Source organism: Dermacentor silvarum, chromosome 8 (genome assembly GCF_013339745.2).
Source record: "Dermacentor silvarum isolate Dsil-2018 chromosome 8, BIME_Dsil_1.4, whole genome shotgun sequence".
Lineage (NCBI taxonomy): Eukaryota > Metazoa > Arthropoda > Arachnida > Ixodida > Ixodidae > Dermacentor > Dermacentor silvarum.
In genome coordinates this window covers 15,882,442-15,906,665 of record NC_051161.1, presented here as the reverse complement: position 1 = coordinate 15,906,665, position 24,224 = coordinate 15,882,442, and the positions used below count along the sequence as shown (strand labels likewise).

The 24,224-nt window shown below is 50.3% G+C and overlaps 1 protein-coding gene across 7 annotated transcripts in view; it reads left to right on the top strand.

The window, feature by feature from the left end:
• LOC119460676 (plexin-A4-like) overlaps positions 1-24,224 on the top strand; it is a 356,289-nt gene that overhangs the window by 240,326 nt on the left and 91,739 nt on the right. For all 7 annotated transcript variants that reach the window (XM_049672066.1, XM_037721722.2, XM_049672065.1 and 4 more), the window contains one exon: positions 18,369-18,406. The gene's annotated coding sequence lies outside the window, so the exon portion shown is untranslated. The remainder of the gene's footprint in view (positions 1-18,368; positions 18,407-24,224) is intronic.

Sequence of the window (24,224 nt, the reverse complement as noted above, 5' to 3'; positions counted from 1 at the left end):
TGTTGCTTCGGTGGCCGTGTTTACCTGCCGCTTTTATATGCGTCGTCGCCGTTCCTCTTCCTGTGCATGGCTGCCCGCGAATCGTTCGGGTCGTTCGCGGTGATTGGTTGACTTGGGTCACTTATTGGAAATAGCGCTCTTACGATCGTACGGGAGATTACGGTGTTTGGAAATGTAAATGTCCTTCCTCGGCGTTTAACCTCATTGTGTAATCTCTCGAGTCTGCTCTTCGGGATACGTGCCTTCAGGACCGTCCGCACAAAAACGTTTGCAAGAAAGTCTTTGAGTCGGGTTTCAGATATCAATGGCGTGGGTTTAGTTACAGCTTTTTGATGCCTGCCGACAGGTTTAACTTTAGAGCGTTAAAATTTAGCCCGCGAAACCGCGAGCTACGACTTACGCTTAGAAATTTCGGCAATAGGAGAGGCCTCACTTGTTTTTAAGTTTTAGGGGGCGGTGCTACAGCAGCTGATTATAAACGATGCGTAGGCGGGCCGCTTAGTAGGATATCGCTTCTATTTTTCAAAAATGCTGCGACTTAATTGGACAGCTTTGGATGCGTCTCTTCAACTGTTCACCGAAATACCCATACAAGCCAGCTTCGGGCTCTGCATGTGAGCATAGAAGTCTCGTGGGAAAGCGCACTTAAGGAGGGTGCGGCGCAGCGTCTAGTTTGACTTGAGTAGCATGTTTTTTTTTTTTTTTTTTTTTTTTTTTTTTTTTTTTTTTTTGGTATGGCGTTAGCTTTAGGGGTGTCAAAATGGGGAAAAGTGTATTTGTGTGAAGTGAGGGAAGCCGGTCACGTGATAGAGGGAGAAAGGGAGTTTAGAAGAGCGTGTATGTAATCTATATAATATGAACGAGAAGAAAGGAAACCGAGGGGCCCGATTTTTATTTGTCATAGCATAAGAAGCCGATAAACTTTGTTGGCTTCTTGTGTATGTATATATAGTGCAACGAACGGCGGTCTCCTCCGCACCACCGTCATTTGCACTATAGAGGCAGTACGTGTGTCGAGTGAGCTCCCGAACAACACTTTGCACTGTGGCGAACGCGTTTCGAATCATTGATCCGGGTCCTCAAGAGGTGCGATGAAATGCTAACGCATTTACGGCTAAATGACCACTGAATTTTGGGAAGACTTCGTATATGCCAATATATAACATATAGAGTAAGAAACGATTGAGAAAAGTTGACGATTATGATGGGAAGATTGTTCTCGTGCGGTTACATTGAATGATATCATTTTATTCGTATTTTCGGTTGTGGCATTCCACTCGTAAAAAGTGTTCCGGCGGCTAATTCGCACTGGACCTTTTCTGTGTAGCTCGCCCTCGTGGGCCCACATGTACGTCCTTGTGGCGAAAAACTTTGAGCATGAAATCGCAAGAAAGGAAAAAGTGGAAAAGTAAGAAACATCACGAACAAGAGTAGCTTGTCCATGCTTTCTTATATCTACGTATATATTTCTCGCTCAGGAAAAATGCGTCACAGGTTAAAGTTTGTACATTTTTGTTTGACCACAACCACACGGAGTGGCCGCCACAGTCAATTTAGCTCCTGGCAATATCTTTGTCGCCACGTGTAAGCCCAGTACGTCTGCCTCAGGCTAAAAACTTCTCTCTTTTTGCCGGACACTTTTTTTCGGCGCAACATGATTGGCGAGGCTGCCGCAAGTGTTTTGCGACTTCGTGGTCACATGTCATGCTGGCAGTCGTGCTAGTGGCACACGCCGAGAGGACGCGCACGGCACACGCGTCGCGGACAGCAGACATTGTGTCCGTCGCCAACCTCGCCTTTCAAGGGACCTCGCATGTGTCCGTCGTTGTTTACCCGCCCGCGGCTGCGTCGTGTCCACGACTGACAGGAGGTCGCCGTGGCTTTTGTGGCTGACGGTAGGCAGTGTTGGCGCAGGCGTCTGCCTCCGGGATCAGGAATGCGGAGCAATCCTCCCCCCCCCCCCCCCCTCTCTCTATGTTTCCCTCTTGCCTTTTGTTGTGGCGAAGATGTACCACGTCGCGCTCGAAAATTGCTCGCTGCCTGTTTGTCGTCCCTGGCGTGACATAGAAAGGACCGGGCTGCCGCCTCGCTCTGGGGCGTTTCCAAGCGCGAGTCAGCAGCTATAGCTCCAAGGAAAAAAAGCTGTCCTTGGGTGTGGTGGCGCTTGTTTCTTTGGTGCATTTGTATTATGCCACTGTTGCGATTTTTTTTTTATTTTTTTTTTGAAGCTGTCCCTTGCCCTGGGGGTAGGCAGGCAGGTAGGTAGGGAGGCCCGTATATGACGCCTTCTGCGTTGTCGGCAGTGCTATGCCGTCCTTCGCGAGCTAGCTTTTCCGACTCTCTTCATTTAGCACATCTAGCCGCCGAGACGTTTTCTGCACTTTCGCCGGTGCTTTTTCGACCCGGTATTTATACCTGCGGTAATGCTGACTATATGTAGCTACGCGAATAACGGGAATATTGTGCTCTATCAAACAACCTGTTATGTAATTCCTTAGGTGGGGTATTTCATTGTTTCATGCAGCAACAGCAATAATATTATTATTATTATTATTATTATTATTATTATTATTATTATTATTATTATTATTATTATTATTATTATTATTATTTAGCCATTCTTTGCTTTTGGTATAGCGCTGTAGATGGACTGCCCAAGAAAGCTTCGCGTTAATAATCTATCTTCGCCGTTGGCTAGACGTGTGATGTCGTTTCTTTGTGCTGAAAAACAAAGTAACCGTGAAGTGGCGGAAGAGTGACTCTGAGACTACGTAATGATCACCGCCACACAAGCAATTATCGGCTGGGTATGCGTGCGAGCTGTGCTTTCTTCGTCGCACTCGCCGTGCATGTGGTCGTATTGTCGCGCCGCCAACGACAACAGCTGCTGTCGCACTCCCAGCAGCCCTCCGGCGTGCGCTGTGTCTTTCAAGGACCTCGAACTTGTTTCTGGCTATTTACACTCATCCCGGCTTCGTAAGCTGTGCGTCCACGTAATGATCAATTTTTTGGCCGGAACCCACTCGTTGTCGTCGTGGGCTTGCGTTTATATTTTCGTCATTTCGCGCCGGTTGCGCAATTTGCGAATATAGCTGCAGCTGGGTGCTACACGGTGCCACGCGGCTACCATAAGTTCTGAACTGCTTCCGTCCCGTACGCTGTACCTATTCCGCTTTTCTTGGTGAAACGGTACTGGAGCATTTAAAGTAGAAATTTGGGCCACTTGGTTGTAACTGAACTTAGACATCGTAACCAGCGCTGATGGACGGGAGCCCAGTCCAGTCCAGTCCATCAGCGCTTGTTACGATGTCCAAGTTCGGTACAGGAGCATCCGCATTTGATTGCCTACAGGGATCCATTTGAGCGGCCTCTCCACATCGCCCCCCCCCCCCCCCCCATTTTTTTTTTTTTTATTGCTTGCAAACGATATATATACATACGGTGCATCCTTAATGAATATGCACGGTATGGGCCCTCACTTTGCGTGATGGTCTGGATGGTAAACACTGATCCTTAGGTGTAATGACGAATTTTGTACTTGCTCTTTCTAAAGGGGCCATAAAACAATCTTGACCTTTTTGTACGGACGTACTGAGTCGCTTGTGTTACAACGTTTTCCGTGCTGACGCGAGCTGCGCGGTCAGTGTTGGTCTCGCGCTTTATTTTAACGAGAACCACGGTTCGCCTTTGTTGCGTTGTGGGCTGCAAATCTAGCGATCGGCGACATGTCAAGCTGCGGCATATCGTGTCCCTGCGCAAGGCAACATGCGAGGCGCACGTTGCCTTCACGCGCTGCCTCCAAGACGACCGGAAGTAGACAACACGACGTCGCATCATGACGCAGAGCCAGTGAAGGCGGGACATAGCCCCGATCGCTCGGTGAACGAATTGAAGAGAAAAGGCAATACTATAGGGAGGAGGGTAACTTGTAATCGTCCGTAGCTATCTTAATAAGAGACATTTCACTTAAAACTGTGACTCGTAATGTTTTGTTGTAGCTGTACCCTAGGCGTCTACAAAATTTGTCCAAACCCTTTCAGGGACCCCATTAAAGCAGTCATTTATATCAATGCGTTCTCTGCGGACTAGCAGTCAGCCCACACGCAGCAGTAGCTCGGCCCCGTTCACTATTGCTTCGCTCTCTGTATATACGCTCCAGTTGAAAGGCGTTCCGCGAAGCCATTGCGCAGCGTCCCCTTACATTTTGTGTTTCGTCATTTCTCTTTGGTCATGTACAGTACAGCAGTATACGCGGTACATGTCCGGAATAAAGACTCTCAGACTCGGATTTCCTGAGCAACGATAATATGGGAGCGAAGCGGTAGCAGTGGCGATAGGTGATTTGCGCGACCGTTGCTTTTCGTCGAATCCCCGGCCGTCGCAGCGATCGCCTTTTTTTTTCCCTTTTCTCCCCATAGGGCGGGGCTGGTCTTGCTTCCTGGCTATGCCATTCCTCGCCCCCTCACCCCCGCCCCCCTTCCCCTGCACTCGGCGCTGGGCCGATTGATTTGCCAATCGAAGGAAGGCGTGCAGTCATTTCCCTAATGTTTTCATCCCCGCCCTCCGTATACATCGCCGAACTCGAGTCCCCCACCCCTCCCCCAGCTTCTCCTTGATGGGCTCCCATCCACGTCGCATTGGCCGCTGTCGTGTGTCTCGCTCGTTTGCTTGTTTTGTTTCATTTGTTGCTGCAATGAGGTTGGCGCTTCTGTTTGTCTTGTAGATTTCTTTCTTTGACTACATTTCGCGCAGCGCTTTCCCGTTGCTCTTTCTCGCCATTACTGTCGCAGTGTTTGTGCGTGCGTGCGTTTACACTGGAAACCCCCGCTTATATCTTGTCGTGTAGCAGCAGACGTACAGCAAACCAGCGCAGCGCGGCGGGTGTCCTAACCGCAACGACGTCCTCCAGATGCGCCACCTGGCTGGCGCCTTGGCGGCAGCAGGCTACCTTTGTTTCTGTCGCGCCCCTTGATAGTTTCTCCCGTTCTTTTTTACGCGCGTTGTAAGAGCAAGTGTAAGTGCGCTGGTGCCAGTATTGCTCTACGTGTCGGTGGTGCCATCTCGTGTCTAGCGCGTCTCCTAATTGGGCAGCGATCGGCGCAGTGTTCCCAGATATTCTGGTGCAATATCGGTAACGCAAAGCTTAACATCGCTTGAGCGTTCTCTCTTTCTCCCTTTCTTTCTCTGTGACACGCGCGAGAAACCTTGCCTACGGCTGAGGTTTAAAGGCCGCTATTACTTCTGTGGCCTGCACATCGCTTGAAATTGTGAAGCTGTGAGGGGCTCTGCGGTGAAAGATCACGTGTGGTTCTAATAATGGTTCTTACTGATTTCAACGAATTTCCCTCGAAAGCTTCTCTGTCTCAAGGGAATTTCACGGGACATGACCTGTAATTTCAGTTGGTGCGGCAGTTAAGAGGGCGAGAATGAAGCAGACGCACCGCGAAATATACGTTGCGTTAAGATGATAACAAATAATGGTTATCTAAAATTTAATTACTTAAAAGCTATTGCGCTAAAATGGGGCAACGACATATTATCGCGTAAAACCTTCCTTAACGCATACCTTCAAAAGTTTGTTTTCTCAGCGCGTCAGGCGCCGCGTGCGTATCAAGCTGTGAATCTGGTGGCGCAGAACGTATATGAAGTTCGTTGAGTCACTGCATAGTGAAACGCTAAACTCTGCCCTTTGCCGTGTACATTCCGCCTTTCCCGCCCGTTACGTCACGCAGCGCGCCATTGTTCCTCGCTCGCTGGCCCCTTTATGTCGATAGGCCCCGGTAATTAGCCTGTGACACAGCCGGCCCGCGGGATGCTTCCTGGCCGAGTAAAGCGCGCGCTTTCCCACATTGAACGCGACGAGCCAGCTCAGTGGAGCGTGCCTTCTTCGCAGCGGTGTTTCTTCGCCCGCGCTCTGCGCGTGCGGCTCCTTCTCTGCAGTACCGCCGGCAGCAGCGGGTCGACGGTCTCTCGCGGTCAGCCTCCTGCGCGGGCCCGTAACGGCCGCGACCGAGCGAGTGGTCTGGCCGGACGCGTAGCCTCTCCTCCTCCGCGATGGCGGGCCGTGTTACGGTAACCGGTCTCTCGGCCGTGGACGACGTCGCTCCGTGACCGCGCCAAGCGTGAGCCTCGCGGGAGCAGTCGGGCCCCGGACAAAAGGATGCGCCCCTGCAGACCAGATCGAGCGCCGCGATAAAAAGGGGGCTCACCGGGATTCCATCGTGCGCCTCGGTACCTTTCACCACCGCGCCGCTTCGATGCGAGCCGAGTGCCTTCCTGTTTAAAAGTGGTGAACACGTGCGCGTCAGAACCACCAGATCGAAAGGTGGCTGCTTAAATAGACTGTTGGAACCTGTTGGAAACCTAATGGAAACTTGTTTTAAAGAAAACGTGATGCTTTACTGGTGCGACTAGTCGTACGATGAATGAGATGGTTATTACGTCCGTGCGTATTTCACTTTATTCCTGATCCCTTGCCGCCTTCCTTTAAAGCACCGCTTGATTACGCGGCTGTTCCTATCCTTATGTAATTTCAGTCACCCCGTCTTGCAAGCCCTGCATATAGCAAGGAGAGCACCTTCAGGTTTCATCGAGCTCTTTATCTTTCTCTGTGCAGCAAAATGGCAGGAAGGCTTTAGCTCAGCTGACTCTGTGGAACTGACCGCTTGAATTTACAGCTTTTCGAAAACAATTAACATGGTCGAAATTCACGTGGTGAGTTTTGATCCTCGCGTATGTGAACCTGCATTGCACTTATAGAGCTCGATTGAAGCGCAGTCGAATGTAGTAGAATAATCGTAGGCAAACGTCATTTAATATGACGTCAGTATTAACACTCCATATGCACTGAGTTAGACCTATACGTATAGGTGCTAAGCTCTTTCGGCGTTATAACACCAAAACAGCCTATATATATACATATATATATATATATATATATAGCATCGTCTAATGCTCCCGTAAAAAGGAGATGCGTCATATATGACACATCTAGTTCAATTAGCTTGTGAACATCTCGTTCCAAATATACTGTGATGGACAGCCTGTTTCCAGACAGTAGCGAGTGCCGGTCCGTTATCGATTCGGAACTGCCCTGCCGCGAAACGCACACACTTTGCCTGCCTTCTTTGACACCCCTGCCTGAGTCTTTCCTTGTGCACGTCACGACGAGTTTCGTGTCTCCCTGCGGAGTCCTCTATCCTTGCTTCTTCCGGTGTTCTTGCATGCATGTCGCCGCGCGACTGCAAACATCACTATAGTTGATCGGCAGGTTTATATACGTCGCTCGCGAACACTGATCGTGGCGTTGACACTCGTCGGTGTTACAGACGCCCTCTTCTTGTGACATTCGCGCCATGCATTGCGAGAGACTGCACGTTTGCGCCTGTATATAAGCTCGTTCGTTATGTGCCAACGTTTGCCTGCTGGCGCTCGCTATGATGTTATCGGAAACGAACTGGAACGTCCTTTGTCCACAGTGGCCGGTATACTGCAGATAGCTCACTTACGGCGTTCTCTCGACACATTGCATTTTCCTTTTCCCTTGTGCTCGCTGCGAGGCCTTGTTACGGCGCTTTAACAGAGTGAATTAAGTGGCAGATAAACGCGCAAACCCCGATTGTGCGACGCACTGCTTGCCCCGTTCAATGCGGTGTGCTAGATCCGTGAACAATAATAAATTCTCGTGAAAAGATGCGTTCGGCCCGCGCGAAGAGCGTGAGAATCGAGGCAGGTGCTCTCAACGGTGCTCGCGGGTCGGATCTGTCTGGCGATATAATTGCGAGAGAAGCGGAGAATAAAAGGGCACTCGTAATTAATGGCCTGCACAACATAAATTGCGCTCTCGCGCGGGGGTGCCTCCTTCGCTCGCTCAATCCGATTAGCTCCGCGAGTGCCATCGTTTTGCAGATTGACCGACCCCGTCTTGAAGCATCTTGGTGGACCCCTGCGGAGCATCCTCGTACGATGCGGCTTTACCCCGCCGTGGTTGCTCAGTGGTGTTGGGCTGCTGAGCACGAGGTCGCGGGATCAAATCCCGGCCGCGGCGACCCCTTTTCGATGGGAGCGATATGCAGAAAACACCCGTGTACTTAGATTTAGGTGCACGTTAAAGAACTCCACGTGGTCCAAATTAATCCGGAGTCCCCCATTACGGCGTGCCTTATAATCAGATGGTGATTTTGGCGCGTAAAACCACATAATTTAATTTTAACGTTGCGGCTTCGTTTGACATGCGCGCATACCTTTAGTTTGCTACCGCAGATTACGTTTATCTTTATTTTCTCTCTTTCTCTTACTATCATCGGACGTAAACTGTCATTCCAGCCTTCACCTTTCGTGCAAACAGCGCTTGCGCGATATTCCTCGCGTGCAGCGCATGTTGGTCCCACGTTAAGCGGGGGAAAGACCGTCGAAATGTTTTGCACGCTATTATAAACTGGTGGAAGACTACACTCGATTGCAGCGCGCGTGTGTGTCGCGTCACGTGTCCTATGTCGAGGCACCGATTGCTACCGGCACCGTGTACCCGCCTCGCCCTATACAAATTGCGTCTGCTGCGCGTCGTATACCGTTGCGATGAATTCTTATTCTTTCTTTTTCTTTTTTCCGCCACACTGGGAGATACGGGAGTAATAAATTAAAGAAAAGAGAAATACAATATATCTGTGCGAACCTGATCCGATTCCTGCTCGGCTCTATTGCTCAATGCAGAGTTCTCTCGCGCGCGTATAGCTCGGCCCCTATACAGTTGCAGATGATGCTGATTATGGCGAGCATTAAACGTGGCACGTACCATAAAGGAGAATACGTGTCCCTTGAATCGGTCTGTTGTAGCAAGCGGACTTCGGGAATTAAACTTAGAGGTAGAAAAAGGGATAAAACTGGGAACACAGCAATAATGTGTGATTGAGTAACCAAATTAGGCGGAGGGACACTTTCGTTTAGGAGAAACAGCTGCAGCGTTTCCATCTGATAAAGAAGTTGCGGACAACACTGACCTAGTCATGGAGAAAAACAGAGACGTTTCGGAGCCCGGTGCGGGTTCATAAGGCATACAACGGCCGTTATATGGTCAGTGACCGCTACTTTTTTTATCATCAAGCTATCTAAGCAGACGAACTTTCGTCGAACCCTTGACTGGCGTTCCCATCTCTCCTACCTCACCTCGATCAGCGACAAGTGTTAGTATTCTAATTTTAACAGGTAATTTCGCATTTCCACAGCATTTAGTCTGTATCAGTCCGGAAAATTTATTCCTCATTATAGCTTGGAGTAATCAATCCATTTCTTGGCTAATCCCCCCAAGCGGGTATGTAACAAGCCGCATTTTTCGCTTTACAACAAGAACAGCCGGAATCGATCGAGTTCGGAATCGGAGCACTCGTATACATATAGTTCAATTGTAAAATGATCATAGCAGCTTACGCGAGTTCTGTTATAGGAACACGGCAGGCTCGGCTGCACATCTTCGTTTTCCAGCGCAGCGCGCTTGCGCTCGAACTCAAGCGCGCTCTGGAAAAAGAGGGAGAGGGGGGGGGGAAGCGTAGCAGTGTGATCATGGCTTCACGGGCGATAAAAGAATGGCGGTCCCGCGCAGCTCGTTGTTTTTAGACCCGGGCCCTTTCCCGTTAGCGCCACGCCTGTTGTGTGCACTGCGAGGGGCAACTCCATCTCTCTCTCTCTCTCTCTCTCTCTCTCTCTCTCTCTCGGTTCGCATGCCGGCGCCTGTGTGCGGGCCTCGCGAGCTGCGGAGCGCGCGGCCGGCACACCAGCGGCTTTTCCACTTTGGTTCGCCGAGCCTCGGGCTTGAGCTTGCTTGATTTTTTTCGCGGCCCTGCCGATGTGATTTCTCGATGCTGGTGCGTGCGTGCTGCTGTTGCTACCGCCGCCTGCGTCCTTGCCCCTGGGTCGCGATCGTGCATCGTTTCGTGATGCAGTGACAACCCAGTTGCAGTAACGCAGCGCATTCCGCAACTCTCCTCTTATTGTAAACAAAAACTCTGGTTCCCGTTCTCACGCTTCCCTCGATAATAAACGAAGAACGAGAAAGAAGAACAAAAAAAAGGAAAATTACTTGCTTCAAAACAATTAATTTTTAACTGCGATACTGTAGTATTAAAAGCGCAATATTTGACTCTTTCGGAGATATTATTCAAGCGCAAGTCGGTTGAGGTGCACGCTGTACACCACTGGACCGTCCAAGTTAAGTTTCTTCATTCTTTTCACAGCCGCAAAATTCGTAGTTTTAGGCAGCTATGTGCAAGCTTTATTAGCCCATACACTATGTTGTGTTGCACGACCTTCGTGATCGACAGTGTTTTTGCGTTTATTACCGGAGTCTTCATGTGTAACTGTGGTATAAGCGTAGATTGAGCGCGTGGGTCGTGCGCTTTCATGCGTGTGTATGTAGGTGCAGTATTCACATCGAGCACTTTCTCGTCACTACATGCACAGAGGCAGGGGATTAGAAGCCACGCAGCGCATTCGTGCTCAGTTGCCTATCGTAACAGTGATATAATTTATAACTGATGGCCGCTGGTAGAGAAAACCTCCACTATGATTCGCCGTTTTTGAACTTTGTCATGTCGAGCCCCGTGCACCAGCTGAAGTCGGTGCTGTAAGGTCGGCGTTGTAGGGTCAGTATAGCAGACCCGTTAGTGTAAACGTTCGTATATTTCGGTCGTATACGAGCTGTTACTATAAGCGTTCTTTATTCCGCTTCCGGCTTTTCTTCTCTCTCTCTCTCTCTCTCTCTCTCTATATATATATATATATATATATATATATATATATATATATATCTGCGCGTACGCTCTTAGTTTTCGCGTCTCATTTCGCTCTCTCTGTCTACTTTTTTGTTTTGTTTTCGTCGTGCTTCGATGGCGTGTTTCGCGTGCGCCACCTCCTTCCTTACCGTTCGCCTGCGCTCTCGTGTACTTTGTCAAGCTATGGATTTCCCCCTCCCCTCCACCATGTCGTTTTCTCTCTCGCACAATCACTCCAGCTGCCTTCTGCGACTTAATGCGTCGTAAATAAATGAAGCTTCATCGGACGCGCCGGCCGCTCTCGCGGGCTTGCCGCCCTTGTCGCTTTTCCTCTCGCTTTTTATGCGAGGTGGCAGCACGCACGCGCCCGCCATATAACATACTCGCGCCTTGCATCTATCTATCTATATGCTCGGCGCTTTCTGTCGTATATATTTCTCTCTCTGCCTATAAGTTCATATTTCTTGTGTTTTCGCCCCGTTCGTGTGCGCGCCTCCTTTCAAACCCGTGGCGCGAATCGATTTGTTGGTTTTGCGAGCGGCGCGCTCTCTGACCCGAGCGCTTGCTTGCTTGTATGCACGGGCCATGCGCGCGTAATTAGGGCGTTGCGCGCGCCGCTGTGTTTTTGAGCTCCTGTACTTCACGGCGCTGTTTTTCTCCGCAATTTTCTTTTCCTCTCTTTTCTTTATATTTTCTGTTGATATCTTCCGGTACGAGCTCTCTGGATAAATGATGCTCTGTCGGGCATTTATTAGCGACGTCAGGCGGGGGGAAAACTCTCCAGCATAGCTGTCGCGGGCTTTAAGTTTTGTTTTTTTTTCTTCGTCTTCTTTTTTTTTTTTTTTTGTCTTCCTAGAGAGAGCGGAGTGATGTTTCATCACGAGTGGCGTTCCTTAGAGTGCGCCTACGCTCGTGAGTAAGGAACCGTGTTTCAGTGTGGTTAAAACGGGCGCCGGCTTCTCGTGTGGCAAATAGATTCCTCTGACAGCTTTCTCGTCTGATGGAATATGGGCAGGTGGTTTCTCTGTGTACCGTTTTCTTCTTTCTTCCATTATTTCTTTGTCTACTGGAACGAAGAGAAAAGTGTTGGCTTTCTTAATTCAGATATGTTCGTAGAGAACTCCATAATGTGTCGGTTATATAGGAAGGCCTGTTTTACCAAATTTAATGTTTAACCCAGGCTTAAACCTATATCCTCGTGTTTAGCAGAATATGGCATTACTTGCTTTTACGGTGCCAAAAAAGAGACCTATAACTAAATGCGTGTTTTGTTTCTTTAATATTTCTCTAACTCGTGTTGATGGGGATACTGTATACGCCTGCAAAAATTTATTTTGGCAGTCTGCTGGAAGCTCATGTACCGGCATTCGTTAACATCATCAGCTAGCATTGAAACGCGAAGATGACAACTACTAGAGCAACTACTAGGCCCAGTGAACTGCTGGAGTGTCTTGTTGCATTTATAGAGTGTTGCCTGCATGTATAAGCGCGGCTGACTTTCAGGCTCAAGGGCGTACGCGTGGGACTTCACCATACTTGGTGTGTGTATATATATATGGACACACAGACACATAGTTCTAGTTTTTATTTATGCTAATGGTGCATCGCCCGTTATCTAACAATTCATTCATCCACGGTTTTTGCACTCTTATATAGAAGAACCGCAACGCGCGTTGCCACGCATCTCCAGGACCACTGCGAAGCTATAGATTCCAGTACCACTCGTGATCCCCATGGTGTTCTAGTGACTTCAGTGTCAGTCTTATCTTCGATACGCTCGGCACGAAACTCGGCACGTTCGGGAAGCGTTTCTTGGAACGTCTAATTGCGGACGCCTTACTCCGCTCCCTTATCGGTGGGTGTGTCTAACATATCCCGTTGGACCCATCCACGATCGCCGAGGTAGCGCCGCCGGTAGAGCTGTACTACACGTTCGCCGCTTGTAAGAACTCGATGTCGTCGCGCAACGCCTTGTGCTAGTTTGTGCCATCGGCGACCCGCACCGTTATACGCGTTGCAACGCTGCGCATCGTCAGCGCGGTGACCCGGCGGGTATGTGCGCGCGCGTGCTTGGCCTTGTACTACACCGAGAGCTGAGGGTGCCATCATGCCGGTCGTCTTCTTCCTGCGCAATCCCGCAGTTTCGCATTCGCGCATAAGCTATGCGTGCGCGCCTGTGTACGGCTCGGCTGTTATCGTGACCGGCTCTTGCAAGTGCGCCAGCGAGCGCGCGATCGAAGCCGTTATTACGGGGCATTTTCCGAAGGCGGTTTTGCTTGCTTGCTTTGCTGCTCGCGCGGAAGTGGTGGGGGCTGGGCGCCCGCTTTCCAATCCGGGCAGCCAGGCAACGCGGGCACCCATCGTAATCGACGCGAGTGCGCCCAGCAGGTCGTCGACTGCGTCCGCTTGCCCCGCTCGGTGGCTGCGCGCATTTGGCCCGCATGCGTGCAAAAAAGGTGGCGTCCTACCGCCCGGACTTCGACCCCGCCGCCGGGCGTGCGGAAAGGGTCAGCAGCGGATCCAGCGCGCTCGCGTGGTGGTCCGGGGCACTGTTGACAGGTGCTGACGGGCGATTTGAAGGAAAAGTGACGAAGGTAATAAGGTAGGCAAGACACGTGTAGACTGCAGGTACCATATCAATATCAGCCCCTCCCCCTTTACCTAATTCCGCTAAACAGAAAAATAAAGTTGACATGACATTTAAGGAATCATCGACAACAGTGAAGTTCGTGACGTCCTTTTTGTAGTAGTAGTAGTAGTAGTAGCAGCAGCAGTATTAGCCGTAGTAGTACTATCGTGTTAAGAAAATAGGAAGGGGGAGCCGCGGGCATTATAGACTATTTCATTTTCCATTCTTATAACCCGTTGCACGGAGTGTCTGATACATTCAATTACGGAGGCAAGGCTTTATCCGAGCCAGTGAAGGGCAAGAGTAATCAAAATACGTCCCCAAGTAAACCAAGGCAAAAAGAGCTTGGTCCGCAGACCCACCTACTGCAGGCGACAAAGGACGCCGAAAACACGTGGGAAATACGTTCCATGTGGTTGCTTCTGAAGGTCTCAGCCATGCCGGCAGCCAAGCCGTGCGTGGTGTCACGCTTCCTGTTTAGACAAGTGCGAGTTGGGTCGCCTGCTGTGTTTTGGCTCATCCCCTGCGGCTTTCGCAGCACACACTTGTGGACTTTAGCGTAGCCTTATTTAAGCCGGCCCCTTTTAGGTTCTCGGGTCATTGGGCGCTACATTGGAACAATTGGGAGCAAGGTCTTTCAAAATGAGCAAAACGAGGAAGTCGGGGCTGTCATGAAGGAGTCGACAATAGAGAAATGTAGCCCGTTAGAGGGAACTGAGCCTTTATTATGGCGCTCTCTCTGCTATACCCTACAGCTGCCGATGATCTGTAGCGGTATATATTTAAAGGTCACGTTTAAGCAAGGTCTGTGGGAAAGTAGTGTGCGGCACAGCCCTTTTGCGTCATCTGTGGACGTGTAGCTCGCTAACGACATAGACGAGCGGTTTGTTTCATTTCTGTTGACGCTGCCATTTAAAAGGCTGGAGCCAACGTTTCGACAAGGGGGGCTTGTCTTCGTCAGGGCGACATTTGCTGCCCCGACAGTCGTTAGCGTGAGCTTCGTTTAGGTGCTTATATCGTCGAGTGGTTTTCGTGTCTTATTTTTATGGCTTCAAATTTCTTCTTAGTCTTTCCTGCAGTGGGAAACAAGTTGTTAAAAGTTCCAAAAATATTTAAAAGCTTAAGCAAATGGCCTCTTTCTGCGCAATAACACGCATTGGATTACGCGCCTCTTGCTCACAGGTCACGGGTATAGGAAAATGTGTTACTTCTCTGCCTTTGGTGTGAAGACAGGTGGGGGGGGGGGGGGGGGGGGGATGTTAACCGTATTCTTTTTGATAACTATCCCGTTGTGATATTCGGCATGAAGAATTCGGCGTCTGTTGCATGTCTCCCTGAAGCGTATTGCACCGAAAACGGATGTAGCAGATGTTCTCGTTGCACGTTGACCTGGTTTGCATTTTAGTCAGTGTCATGGTCATGTTGAAACAACGTCTTATTTGATTACATTTCGTTGTTAGATGCAGAGCTTGTATTTTTCGCTGTGTTATGCCTGCTTGAATAAATCAAACGTTATCTCTTCTTCATGACGAACCCTTTCTTGCTAGCCGGATCTTGAGAAACCATTTAAACAACGTTGTTATGTGGTTGAGCTACAACCCGTCGGTCTGATTTGTGTTCTCGGAACACCGCGTTTAACGAGCAGGGCGCCTGATACACTACGTACAGTATATATACATGTATACTGCCACGCACACGAGATTCGGTCGCACGTTATAAACATTCCGGCAGTGGTCGGAGCGCGCTCTCTCCGGTTCAGCGAGCCCATTAATTTGACACGGCCCCCGGAGTGAGGTTCATTATTGTCCTTCCATTCGCGTCCGCCTCATCGCCGCTCGTCTTCGGTAATCCTGTTCACCCCCTTTGTCTGCCCGTCCGCGCGATGCCCGTCGTGAGCGATGCCTGCCGGTGCGGGCATCGTGACGAGCTCGCACGCAGCGCGATTCATCGCTCGCCCATCTTTCGCGTTTTTTGTTCCGTTTCTCTCCCTCCGCGTGGGCACGCACGCTGTAGCGAAGAATCTTCGCGTTATGCCGCGGAAGCCGCAGCTCTCACTCCCCGCCAATCGATCATTCGCTCCGACTGTTCTATCGGCCTTGGTGGATCGCCGAAACACTTTTCTTTCTCTCTCTCTCTCTTTCTTGCCATCTTTCCTTGTCCTTTTCCTTATTGCATTCTTTCGGCTTCTACTCCACGTGGGTGCCGAGCTCGTTCGCTTTCTCCTCCTGTTGCCATCTTTGGGCCTCTGCTTATCTTGCTCCGTCTGGCGTGTTGGTCCAATCGATCGCTCGGAAATGTCCGCAAGCGCGACGCCTTTCGCCTAGCTCTAGGCGCGTCCAGATTGACTCCTTAGATTTGGCATCAGTCACGATTTCGTGAGCTGTCAGCCGACCGGACCTAATGTGCGCATACAGGTGGCTTGTGTTTTCTTGTTGTTCTTGTTTTCTTTGTGGTGAGACGCCGGTTTGTCCGCCAGACGTTAATGGTCTCTCCGTTCGACTGGCCGCTCAGTGAGCTTTGGATATCGATTTGATTCGCGGGCTTTGCTGTGACAATACTGAAGGAAACCTTGGCCTCAACTCGGCAGTGACCCGGGCTATGGGTGCAAGCCGATGCATGCCTTTTCTTGCGGTTTCTTTTTTATTCCTTTTTTTTTTTTTTTAGCCGTACGAAGAGAGACGTTTGTGTTGACATTCTGTAATCGGATCTGTATAGACTTGCGAAGGCGTCGTAGCAAGTGCCACTGCCATATTGTTTTCTTTATTGGTATCCTTGTAAAATATGAAGTGCTAATTTCGCCAAGTTTCTCAGCGCGCAAACGTGCGTTCTTTTGCCGTTTTACACTGAGAAAAGACAAGTAAATACTTGGTCCGTGTTTCACAACGATCCATTTATTTATTCGTTCTATCCGCCCTTCGTCAACCTAAAGTCGTAGGTCTCCGAGTGTTAATGGATGAATACAGTCGAACCCGGATATATTGAACCCCCATATAACGAAGTATTGTGTATAACGAACCACACTAACGTCCCCTTGAAAATTTTTGTGCAACATTTTTATTTTGTATATCTAATTACCTATATGTCGACCTTTTTTTAATTCCCTTCAGATTCGATATATGCGGGTTGGACTTTTACTCGTCTATAAATGAATGAGCGTGGCTTGACAAGGTCAGATTCAAATAGGTGCAGTTTTAGCTAAAGTAGGAGCCGTATTCCTGGGCGTTCCTTATGTTTCACCTTATGGTCGGATGGTTAAGCTAGCTTGTTTTCTTCTTTCTTTCTTTTTTAACGAACTTATCGCTACCTGTCGCAATGCAAGCCTTCATTTGTTAGAGTATTCGCGAAATGCTGCTCGATCAGAGCCTCCACCCGCCCAACTTGTCGTTTTAACTTCACCGTAGCGCTCTTGAAAATAATTTAATTTTTTAGCGACAGAACATGAAATATTCTTTTCTGTCATTCGAAGTTTTCGGCGCGTTTTAAATTTCGTGTTTCACTGTCGCTTGCCTCGAGCCTAAAGCTCGAGGCAAGCGACAGTGAAACACGAAATACATAAGAGAAAAATCCGCGACGGGCGAGTTCGGTATCTTTGCGCCGACGAGCCTCCCAAAGCGACGTTAGATGTCTCAGTTGACTGGCTTCCCGAATCCCCCCCTCCCCATCTCCTTTCGTAGCTCGCGGAGCCGCGCATTTTGGTAATTGGAATGAGATGTTCTTACCGTGTTCCTTTCTTTCTTTCTCTTCTTTCTTTCTTTCTTCTTTCTTTCTTTCTTTCTTTCTTCTTTCTTTCTTTCTTTCTTTCTTTCTTTCTTTCTTTCGATACCTACCTATACCTTCGGAGCTCCGGCACCGCGCGCAGGCAGCTGTAACGTGAGAGTGTAGTCGCGGGGTTGGCGAAAAGCCCGGGCTGGTGCCTCCGCGCTGTGCGTAGTACCTGCGGGACCGAAGCCACCGGTCGTGTTCACCGGTCCAGCCATTAGTGGCCCCTGTCTGCTTCCTCTGCGAGCCTCGTCCGCCGTTCGGCCCGTCGTAATCCGAGCTCGGGGCCCGGGTGTGGGGTTTCTTTTCTTGTCGGTGCGATAAGGAAGAACTCCCTCCCCCCCCCCCCCCCCTCACCCGTTCTGCATGGCTTCGGGAGCCGGTCGGCCCGTCGTCCCCCGTTGTGTAACCTTCTCGTCGCTTTTGCCTTCTGCCCCTGCGTGCCGTTCCTACATGTCTACGCTTCGCTGGAGTTTCTCCCCGTTTATGATCATTTTGTTCTCGCTTTTATGCGTCCATTTCCTCGTTTCTCCTGTTATCGTATACCGTGTTCGTCGACGCGCTTTCGCTCGCTCTGTGGTTTGTGCGTGTTTGGTATTTTCCGCGCGCCTGACTTCGCTTTCTCGTCGTGCTGGGTGTACAGTCGCCGTTATGGTTAAACCGAAGACGCCGCCTTTATGGTTGGGCGGAGGGTGCTGGAGATTTTCTGGTTGAAGTTCCTTGAGTATGTGCTAGCTTAATGCGCTTTCCTTGGCTGTACGTCTACTTTTCGATCTTTTTGTTTGATGTATACGATATTAGCTGACATTGTAAGGAATTGCAGCGGAGTACCGGGACGGAACCGCGACCAGCAAGGCTGGCGTCGATAGGTTATGACGCAGTCTCGAACCATACCGCGCCGACTTATTACATAATGCGCCGCTGTATTTGCCGTTGAGGTTTGTGCAGCGATCGAAACTTTCTAACGATTATTTTTCATGCCGACGTTTCACACGGCAGGCGACCTGACACCGAGCAAAAAATGTATAGCTCTGTCTTCAGGCTTATTATCTTCACGCTTATTATACATGTCGCGCATGTAAATGGACAACGATTAACCAGCAATTATTTGGTGATTTAATAAAGGCTACAATTGAATACGGTTGAAAATGTTCTATCATTGTAAGATATTCATGTGATGGCGCCTGACCGCACTTTGTTTCTTGTCTTTACAGACTGATGACGCTGCTGCTATTACCAAGGCTTAATTACGGTAAGTTTCACAACACTTGCTGCGGTACTCTACTTCTACTCGTTAAAACGCGGGTGCATACACTTTTGTGCCTACATGTCCTACAATTAATGAAAAAAAAAATAAAGAAAGGAAAACTTACTTTATCTTATTCAGAGTCGTATACTTACTGTCCTTGAGTGCATTCTAAGGAAATCGCAGAGGAATGGTCGGATCTCCGTGCGCGCGTTTTCCCGCTGTGTGGTGTGCTTAAATCAAGCCACCCGCTGCCACGGTTGTGGACGTGGTGTGCTGCACTGTGGAAGTGGATATATCTTTAATCGTACTGGATGGCCCGAGGCCTTTGTGGGAAGAAGGAAAAGAGCGTATCAAGATTGCGCAGACCAGCTTCGACGACAAAGTTCCATAACGCGATTAGAGTATACTGCTTTCGTCGCCTGCGAGCAAAAACGAGTCGTTAAAAGCATCCGACCTGTCCTTGGATTTTATTGTTGCTACCTAGCGACGCCTAACACTCTCAGATCAGAATGGCCATGATCCGGGTAGCTAGGTGTTGCGCCGTGAGAAAAAGAACATGGGCTTGCCTAAATAAACCTCGCGCACAGACCCGTTTCTGTCGTCGCGACGGATGTATATTACGTGGGCAACGCCCTGGCGAAGAAAATCGCTCGCGCGTCGGCGCGGCGCTTGGGCCGCGTAAATGTATTATTAACCCGGTGCCTCGCATCGTGTCCTTTTCAGCGCGCGCGCCCGTCGCTTGCATGGCCAGTAAGAGAGGCCCGTCCGTTAAGATCGGCATCATTTTAGCGGCGTTGTTTGTTAACGACGCCGTTATACGAGCGGCCCGAAGGTGCGGAAGCCGTTACGTTCGGGCAGGCGGCTGGGGAAAAAAACGAGGGCGCACCTTGAACCGTATAAGGAGTGCAGCGGCCCCAGCTGCGCGGAGAGCGTTCATTACACTAAAGAATGCCGCGCGCGCCCGCGCGAGTTGTCGTAAGCGCAGGAACATATTAGACGCCCCCTGTGGCGCTGGCGCGCGCGTGCGCATACACATGCCTCGATTGCCATCGAGCCTCTTGCTCGAGGTGGCGCGAGTGCGCGCACCTGGGTGCGAACGCGAGGACGAGACCGCGCTGAAGTGGGAGGCTGGAAGAAGCTTCATTTAGGAGCTCCTCGGCCTCACTTGTGACCCGCGTCCCTTTTTCTTGGTTCCGCTGCTTCGTTCGTTGAATAGCACTTCTTCGTTGTGTCTTTCTCCGAGGCCGCCCTATCTGTATAAAACCTGGGTATACCGGTACCTCGGCGCGAGGCGCGCGTACTTGATCCCGGGCGTGTTTTATGACCTGAGAGTGCTTGCTGCTCGTTTGGCCGGCGCCGGTGTACGCGTGCGCGCGCTCGCGGGCGTTGTAGCGGCGCTTGTAATGTGTGTCCGCTGGTCGTTAGACCGTAGCTTGCTGCCTCCTTTTTCCTAGTTTTAACCCCCCCCCCCCCCCCTCCATCTCCATTTGCTTGCCTCTTTATTTTCTTCTTCCTCTTCGTTCCTTAAATATCGCCCGTTTCTCTTCTGCTGTGCGGACCAAGTTGCACCTCGCGAGCGCTTTTTCCGCTTCTCGGCGCAGAAATGCGTCGCATCCGCGGATTCCCTCCTTCCGTCGGTGAGGGAGCGCATGCCGCCCTTACTACATGTACGCGCGCGGTGCGCTGCGCTGGGTGGCGTCCGCCTTTGCCGTCGTCCTCCTCCGCGCAGAGCCGTTTTATGAACCCTTCCCACGGTTCATTTGCTGGTCGGTGTGACGAGCTCGCTACGCGGCAGCCAGGCCTGGTGCTCGCGTCGCTGTCCTTACAGCGATGCTGCCGTTCGTCCGGCGAGAGAATCGATCCGTCCCCTCCTCTCTCTCTCCTTGCGCGTTTCCTCCGTCATGGCGCCGTTACCCCGATAGGGCCTCCACTCGCCCTTTCCTCTGTGCGTTCTCTCATGGCTGCTGCTGCTGTTCTGCGTGCGGCTATAGTGCCTAGAGAGTCAGCTAGCCATCGCTTCTATTTTGATTGTGTCGTTCATGCCGCCGTCGTAATCGTCCCTCTCTCTCGGATGAGTAGGGATGGGCCCGCGAGCAGAGCTCCGTGTTTGTGCCTGCTCGTCGTCGTCTTGGACGAGAGGACACTTATCGTTTATGCACGGAGGAGAAAGAAGAAATAAAGTGGACAGCAGTGGGGAAAGGGGGGAGGGTCTGGCGTTAGGTGAACGACACCCACCGGCCCTTGACTGTGGACAGCTTGCTGTCTCATTACGCGATCTGGTCTGAGTGGGCTCTTTGACGGTGAAGTGGGCAGCTACATGTTTCTGCGAGCTTGATATTCTCTCTCTCTTTCTCTGTTTCTTTTGGTAAAGGAGTACACGGTAATTGAGGTCTAGTACATGGAAAGTCGCTGCAGGAGGACAACAGTGCACGTGATTGAACCGCTTTCGCGACGAAGCAAAGTCGGAAGAGTAAATAAGGCTCAGTCATTTCTCACTGCATCGTTACTGTATTGTCACTCTACAATAGCGAACACCTCCTTGAGGTCCGTCACACATTAGTGAACACGCAGCAGTCTTGTTGATTTCTCGCTCTTTCTGCCAACGCTCATATTTGGCGCATGTTGGGTCTCTGCCGCTTTCGGGTCGCTTATCTTGATTCCAGTGTCTACCTTTGAAAGTTGTCATTGGGATTTATATCTGCATCATTTATGATGTCATCGACTGTAGTGAATATAAGGTTACGAGTCGTGTTTTTTATACGATACATATTATGTTCTCAAGTTGCATCTGACCTCCTCCTTCTAACGTATTGCTTTCCCAAGCCCACTACTTGTGTAGCAAGTAGTGGGCTTGCGAACTTCTTTGCGAACAGGTGGTCGCGTGGTCGTCTGATAGTTTTCGAGAACATTAGCAACGCTCGTTCTGCACGAGTGCGCGTCGTTCTACATCTAGGGGAACATTTATCGTTCCCGCGTACATCGGTTAGACAACCGACCGTTCACGCAGAGCGAAAGGTGCTGGATCCCGACTCTGTGGCATCCCAGGCGTCATCTCTACGCGGATCTATCAACTATAGACCAGGGCGGTTAACGTAGGGAAGTTCAGAAAGAGTTCATCACGCAGGAAACGCGACGTGGGCGTACTCGTATTGCGTCCTTTGTCTGTCTACGAGTTCGGCGTATACTGAGGACCTTCGCCTTCTTCTTGTAGGTTTCTTAAATATTTTAGGTTTGAACAATCATGAATGGCCTTCGTTCCGCCGGCAACTTATATTGCTTGCGACGTTTCTTTCACTCATACCAAAAAGCTATGCTGGCGTCGCGAGCATGCCTCGAGCGCCATCAGTGAGAGACGGAAAGAATCTTTTTTTCCACGCCAAGTGCGGAGCCTCGTTCCGTGACACTCGCCGGTCGACGTATTTAAGGAAACGTGAGCTTCCCGTAGGTCACGTGCGTTCGGTAATAATTCTTGTGCGGGGCGCCGAAATGGACGAATTTTCCGCTTCGCGACCACCAAAACGCTCCGTCGAGGCAGCTTCTGTTGCGCTCTTACGCAAGAGTGGCGTCGTCTCTGCACCAGGCGCGCGGGCAAAACGGTGCGCGCGCTCGGTAATAGCCACTCACCTTTTACGCGGCCGCGCGCAACGGCAGGAAAGCCCGCTTTGACCGAGCGCGCGGTGATGCCTCTGTGAACTTTTTTGTAATAATGCCGCGCCTCCGGACCATTGACGCGTCATGGGAGTCGACGTGCGCGGCGGTGATTTTTGCGTGTCGCGTTCACCGCCAGCGTTCACGGGCCATTGGCGTGCGTTCCCGCTCTCGGCAGGAGGGGGGGGCGGCATGAGGGCGGCGACCCCCGAAGCCGCCATTCGCGGTCTCGGTCGCCGCATGCCGCTACTTCCATCCATCTCGTTCGCTCGAACACCGGCAGACGTCGGCACCGCGGCCTCCCTCGGCGTCGCCACCTTTCCTGTGTCTCCTGGGAACCGAGCCGGCGAGTCGCATGTTGTTTCCATTACCCGCTCCCCAGGCCACAGCCTGCATGAGGAACCCAGGACTGGATGGTCTGCTGAAGCAGCCCTTTCCTTCTTCTGTCTTGCTTCTCGGGCTTCGTTTCTTTCGGTCACCCCACTCCGCTCCTTTGTATACCGTGTGCTTTCCTCCTGTTAGGTACAGTTGTCTTCGCCTTACCAGTTCCGCCGGATTTATTCAGAGGTCTTCAGAATTATTAAACGTTGTGTTTGTCGGTGGGCGATTATGAATTGCAGTACCACAGACTACGAAAGGGATCGTTGCGGAAGGACCGCGAACTGACAGTGTGAAACACTGAGAAATTGGCCTATGCGCAAGGTCCGACTACTTCAGGCTATCTAAGGAAGACGCTTAAAGGAGGAGGTGCAACATATTCGAAATAAGTGTCACACCTAGAAAGGAAGCGATAAATAAATAAAAAGAGAAAGAAAGAAAATCAGTAGAACCCACCATCCACGAGTGGATGTCTGTGTGAGAACACCTTGAGTCGATTGGGCATCGACCACGGCCCTCGCCAAGTCTCATGGATGGCTTCGTCATGCCGTCGTCGTGCCGTGGACTCGTTCGTCGCCGCCGCCTGTTGTGGTCGATCATGTTCTCGTTATTCGCAAGTCCCATGGGCTGTGGCTCGCTGATGCAGAGCGCGATTCTTTACGGCCGAGGCCACGTCACACTTGTTCGGCGGACTGAGTTCTGCCTGCCGTGTGAATCGGCATTTGGGGGCATTGGTGCAAAAGATAGGAGACGACCAACGCCGTATCGCTGTGTCTGCATGCATGCCTAATATAGCTGAGGCCATCTTCGCTCACTCAGGACTATTTTTTCGGCACTCGAACACCGGTCGCTTGCTCTGGTTCGTATCTTGTTCCCCGATAGCGTCTGCGACAGTACCTGTCTTCGCGCGTGTCCTCCGTCTGACCTTATTTGGACCATCTCTTGACCCCTCGCTGCTTCCCCTCCTCCATGTCTGTCTGAGCTTATTTCTCTCTCTGCGTACGGCTGTCTGATCTTTCCGAGTGTTATGTAGATAGCGTATTTAGGGCTGGGCTCTTCTGCTGACTGTCCGAGTTTAATCCTGCCCCACTTGTGACTGTTCCAAGAAATGGCTATTCACTGATCTGTGCGCGTGTGTGGATTCAGGTTTGACGCCTAGTTGAAAAACGTTGTTTAAAAAAAAAGTTGATTTCGTGCTTTTTGCCTCAATATATAAGACATTATTTGGAGAACATTGTGCAGCAATACACAGTGCAGCCGTACTATCTGTTTAAAAATATATAGCGAAACTTGTAACTCCACCCGCTGTCTGTGAAACCGAAATGCAGTAATGTGGAAACTGAAAGTACCGGTTCCATTTGTAACATAAAAATGCTTGAAATGTGTAGCATTTTCTTTCTTTTTAAATGTTAATATTACGTTCAAACAAGTAATAAGGAGTTTAAAAAATTTGCAGCATGTTTCCATTGTGATAAACATAAGCTCTCATACGGAGGACGCACTATACGTTTGAAACATGTTTACACTCTCCGGGCCTTTTTTGCTCGTTGAAGGGAGAGCGAATTCTTATTTCATCATTACGCTCCCGGGATTATTCAGATCTGGTTAGTTTTGATTTACAGCACAGATCAATGTCTCTCATGTGTGAGTACCGGAAGTTGTGTCGTTATGGTGAGAGCGAGCGTTATAAGTGCGTGCGTGAGACCCACATTTGTTGACAATATGTTAAATAAAAATCTTGCCATATTCCTATTCTGTTCTTCATAACATTTTTTTTTTCTTTTTCTGAACTTGG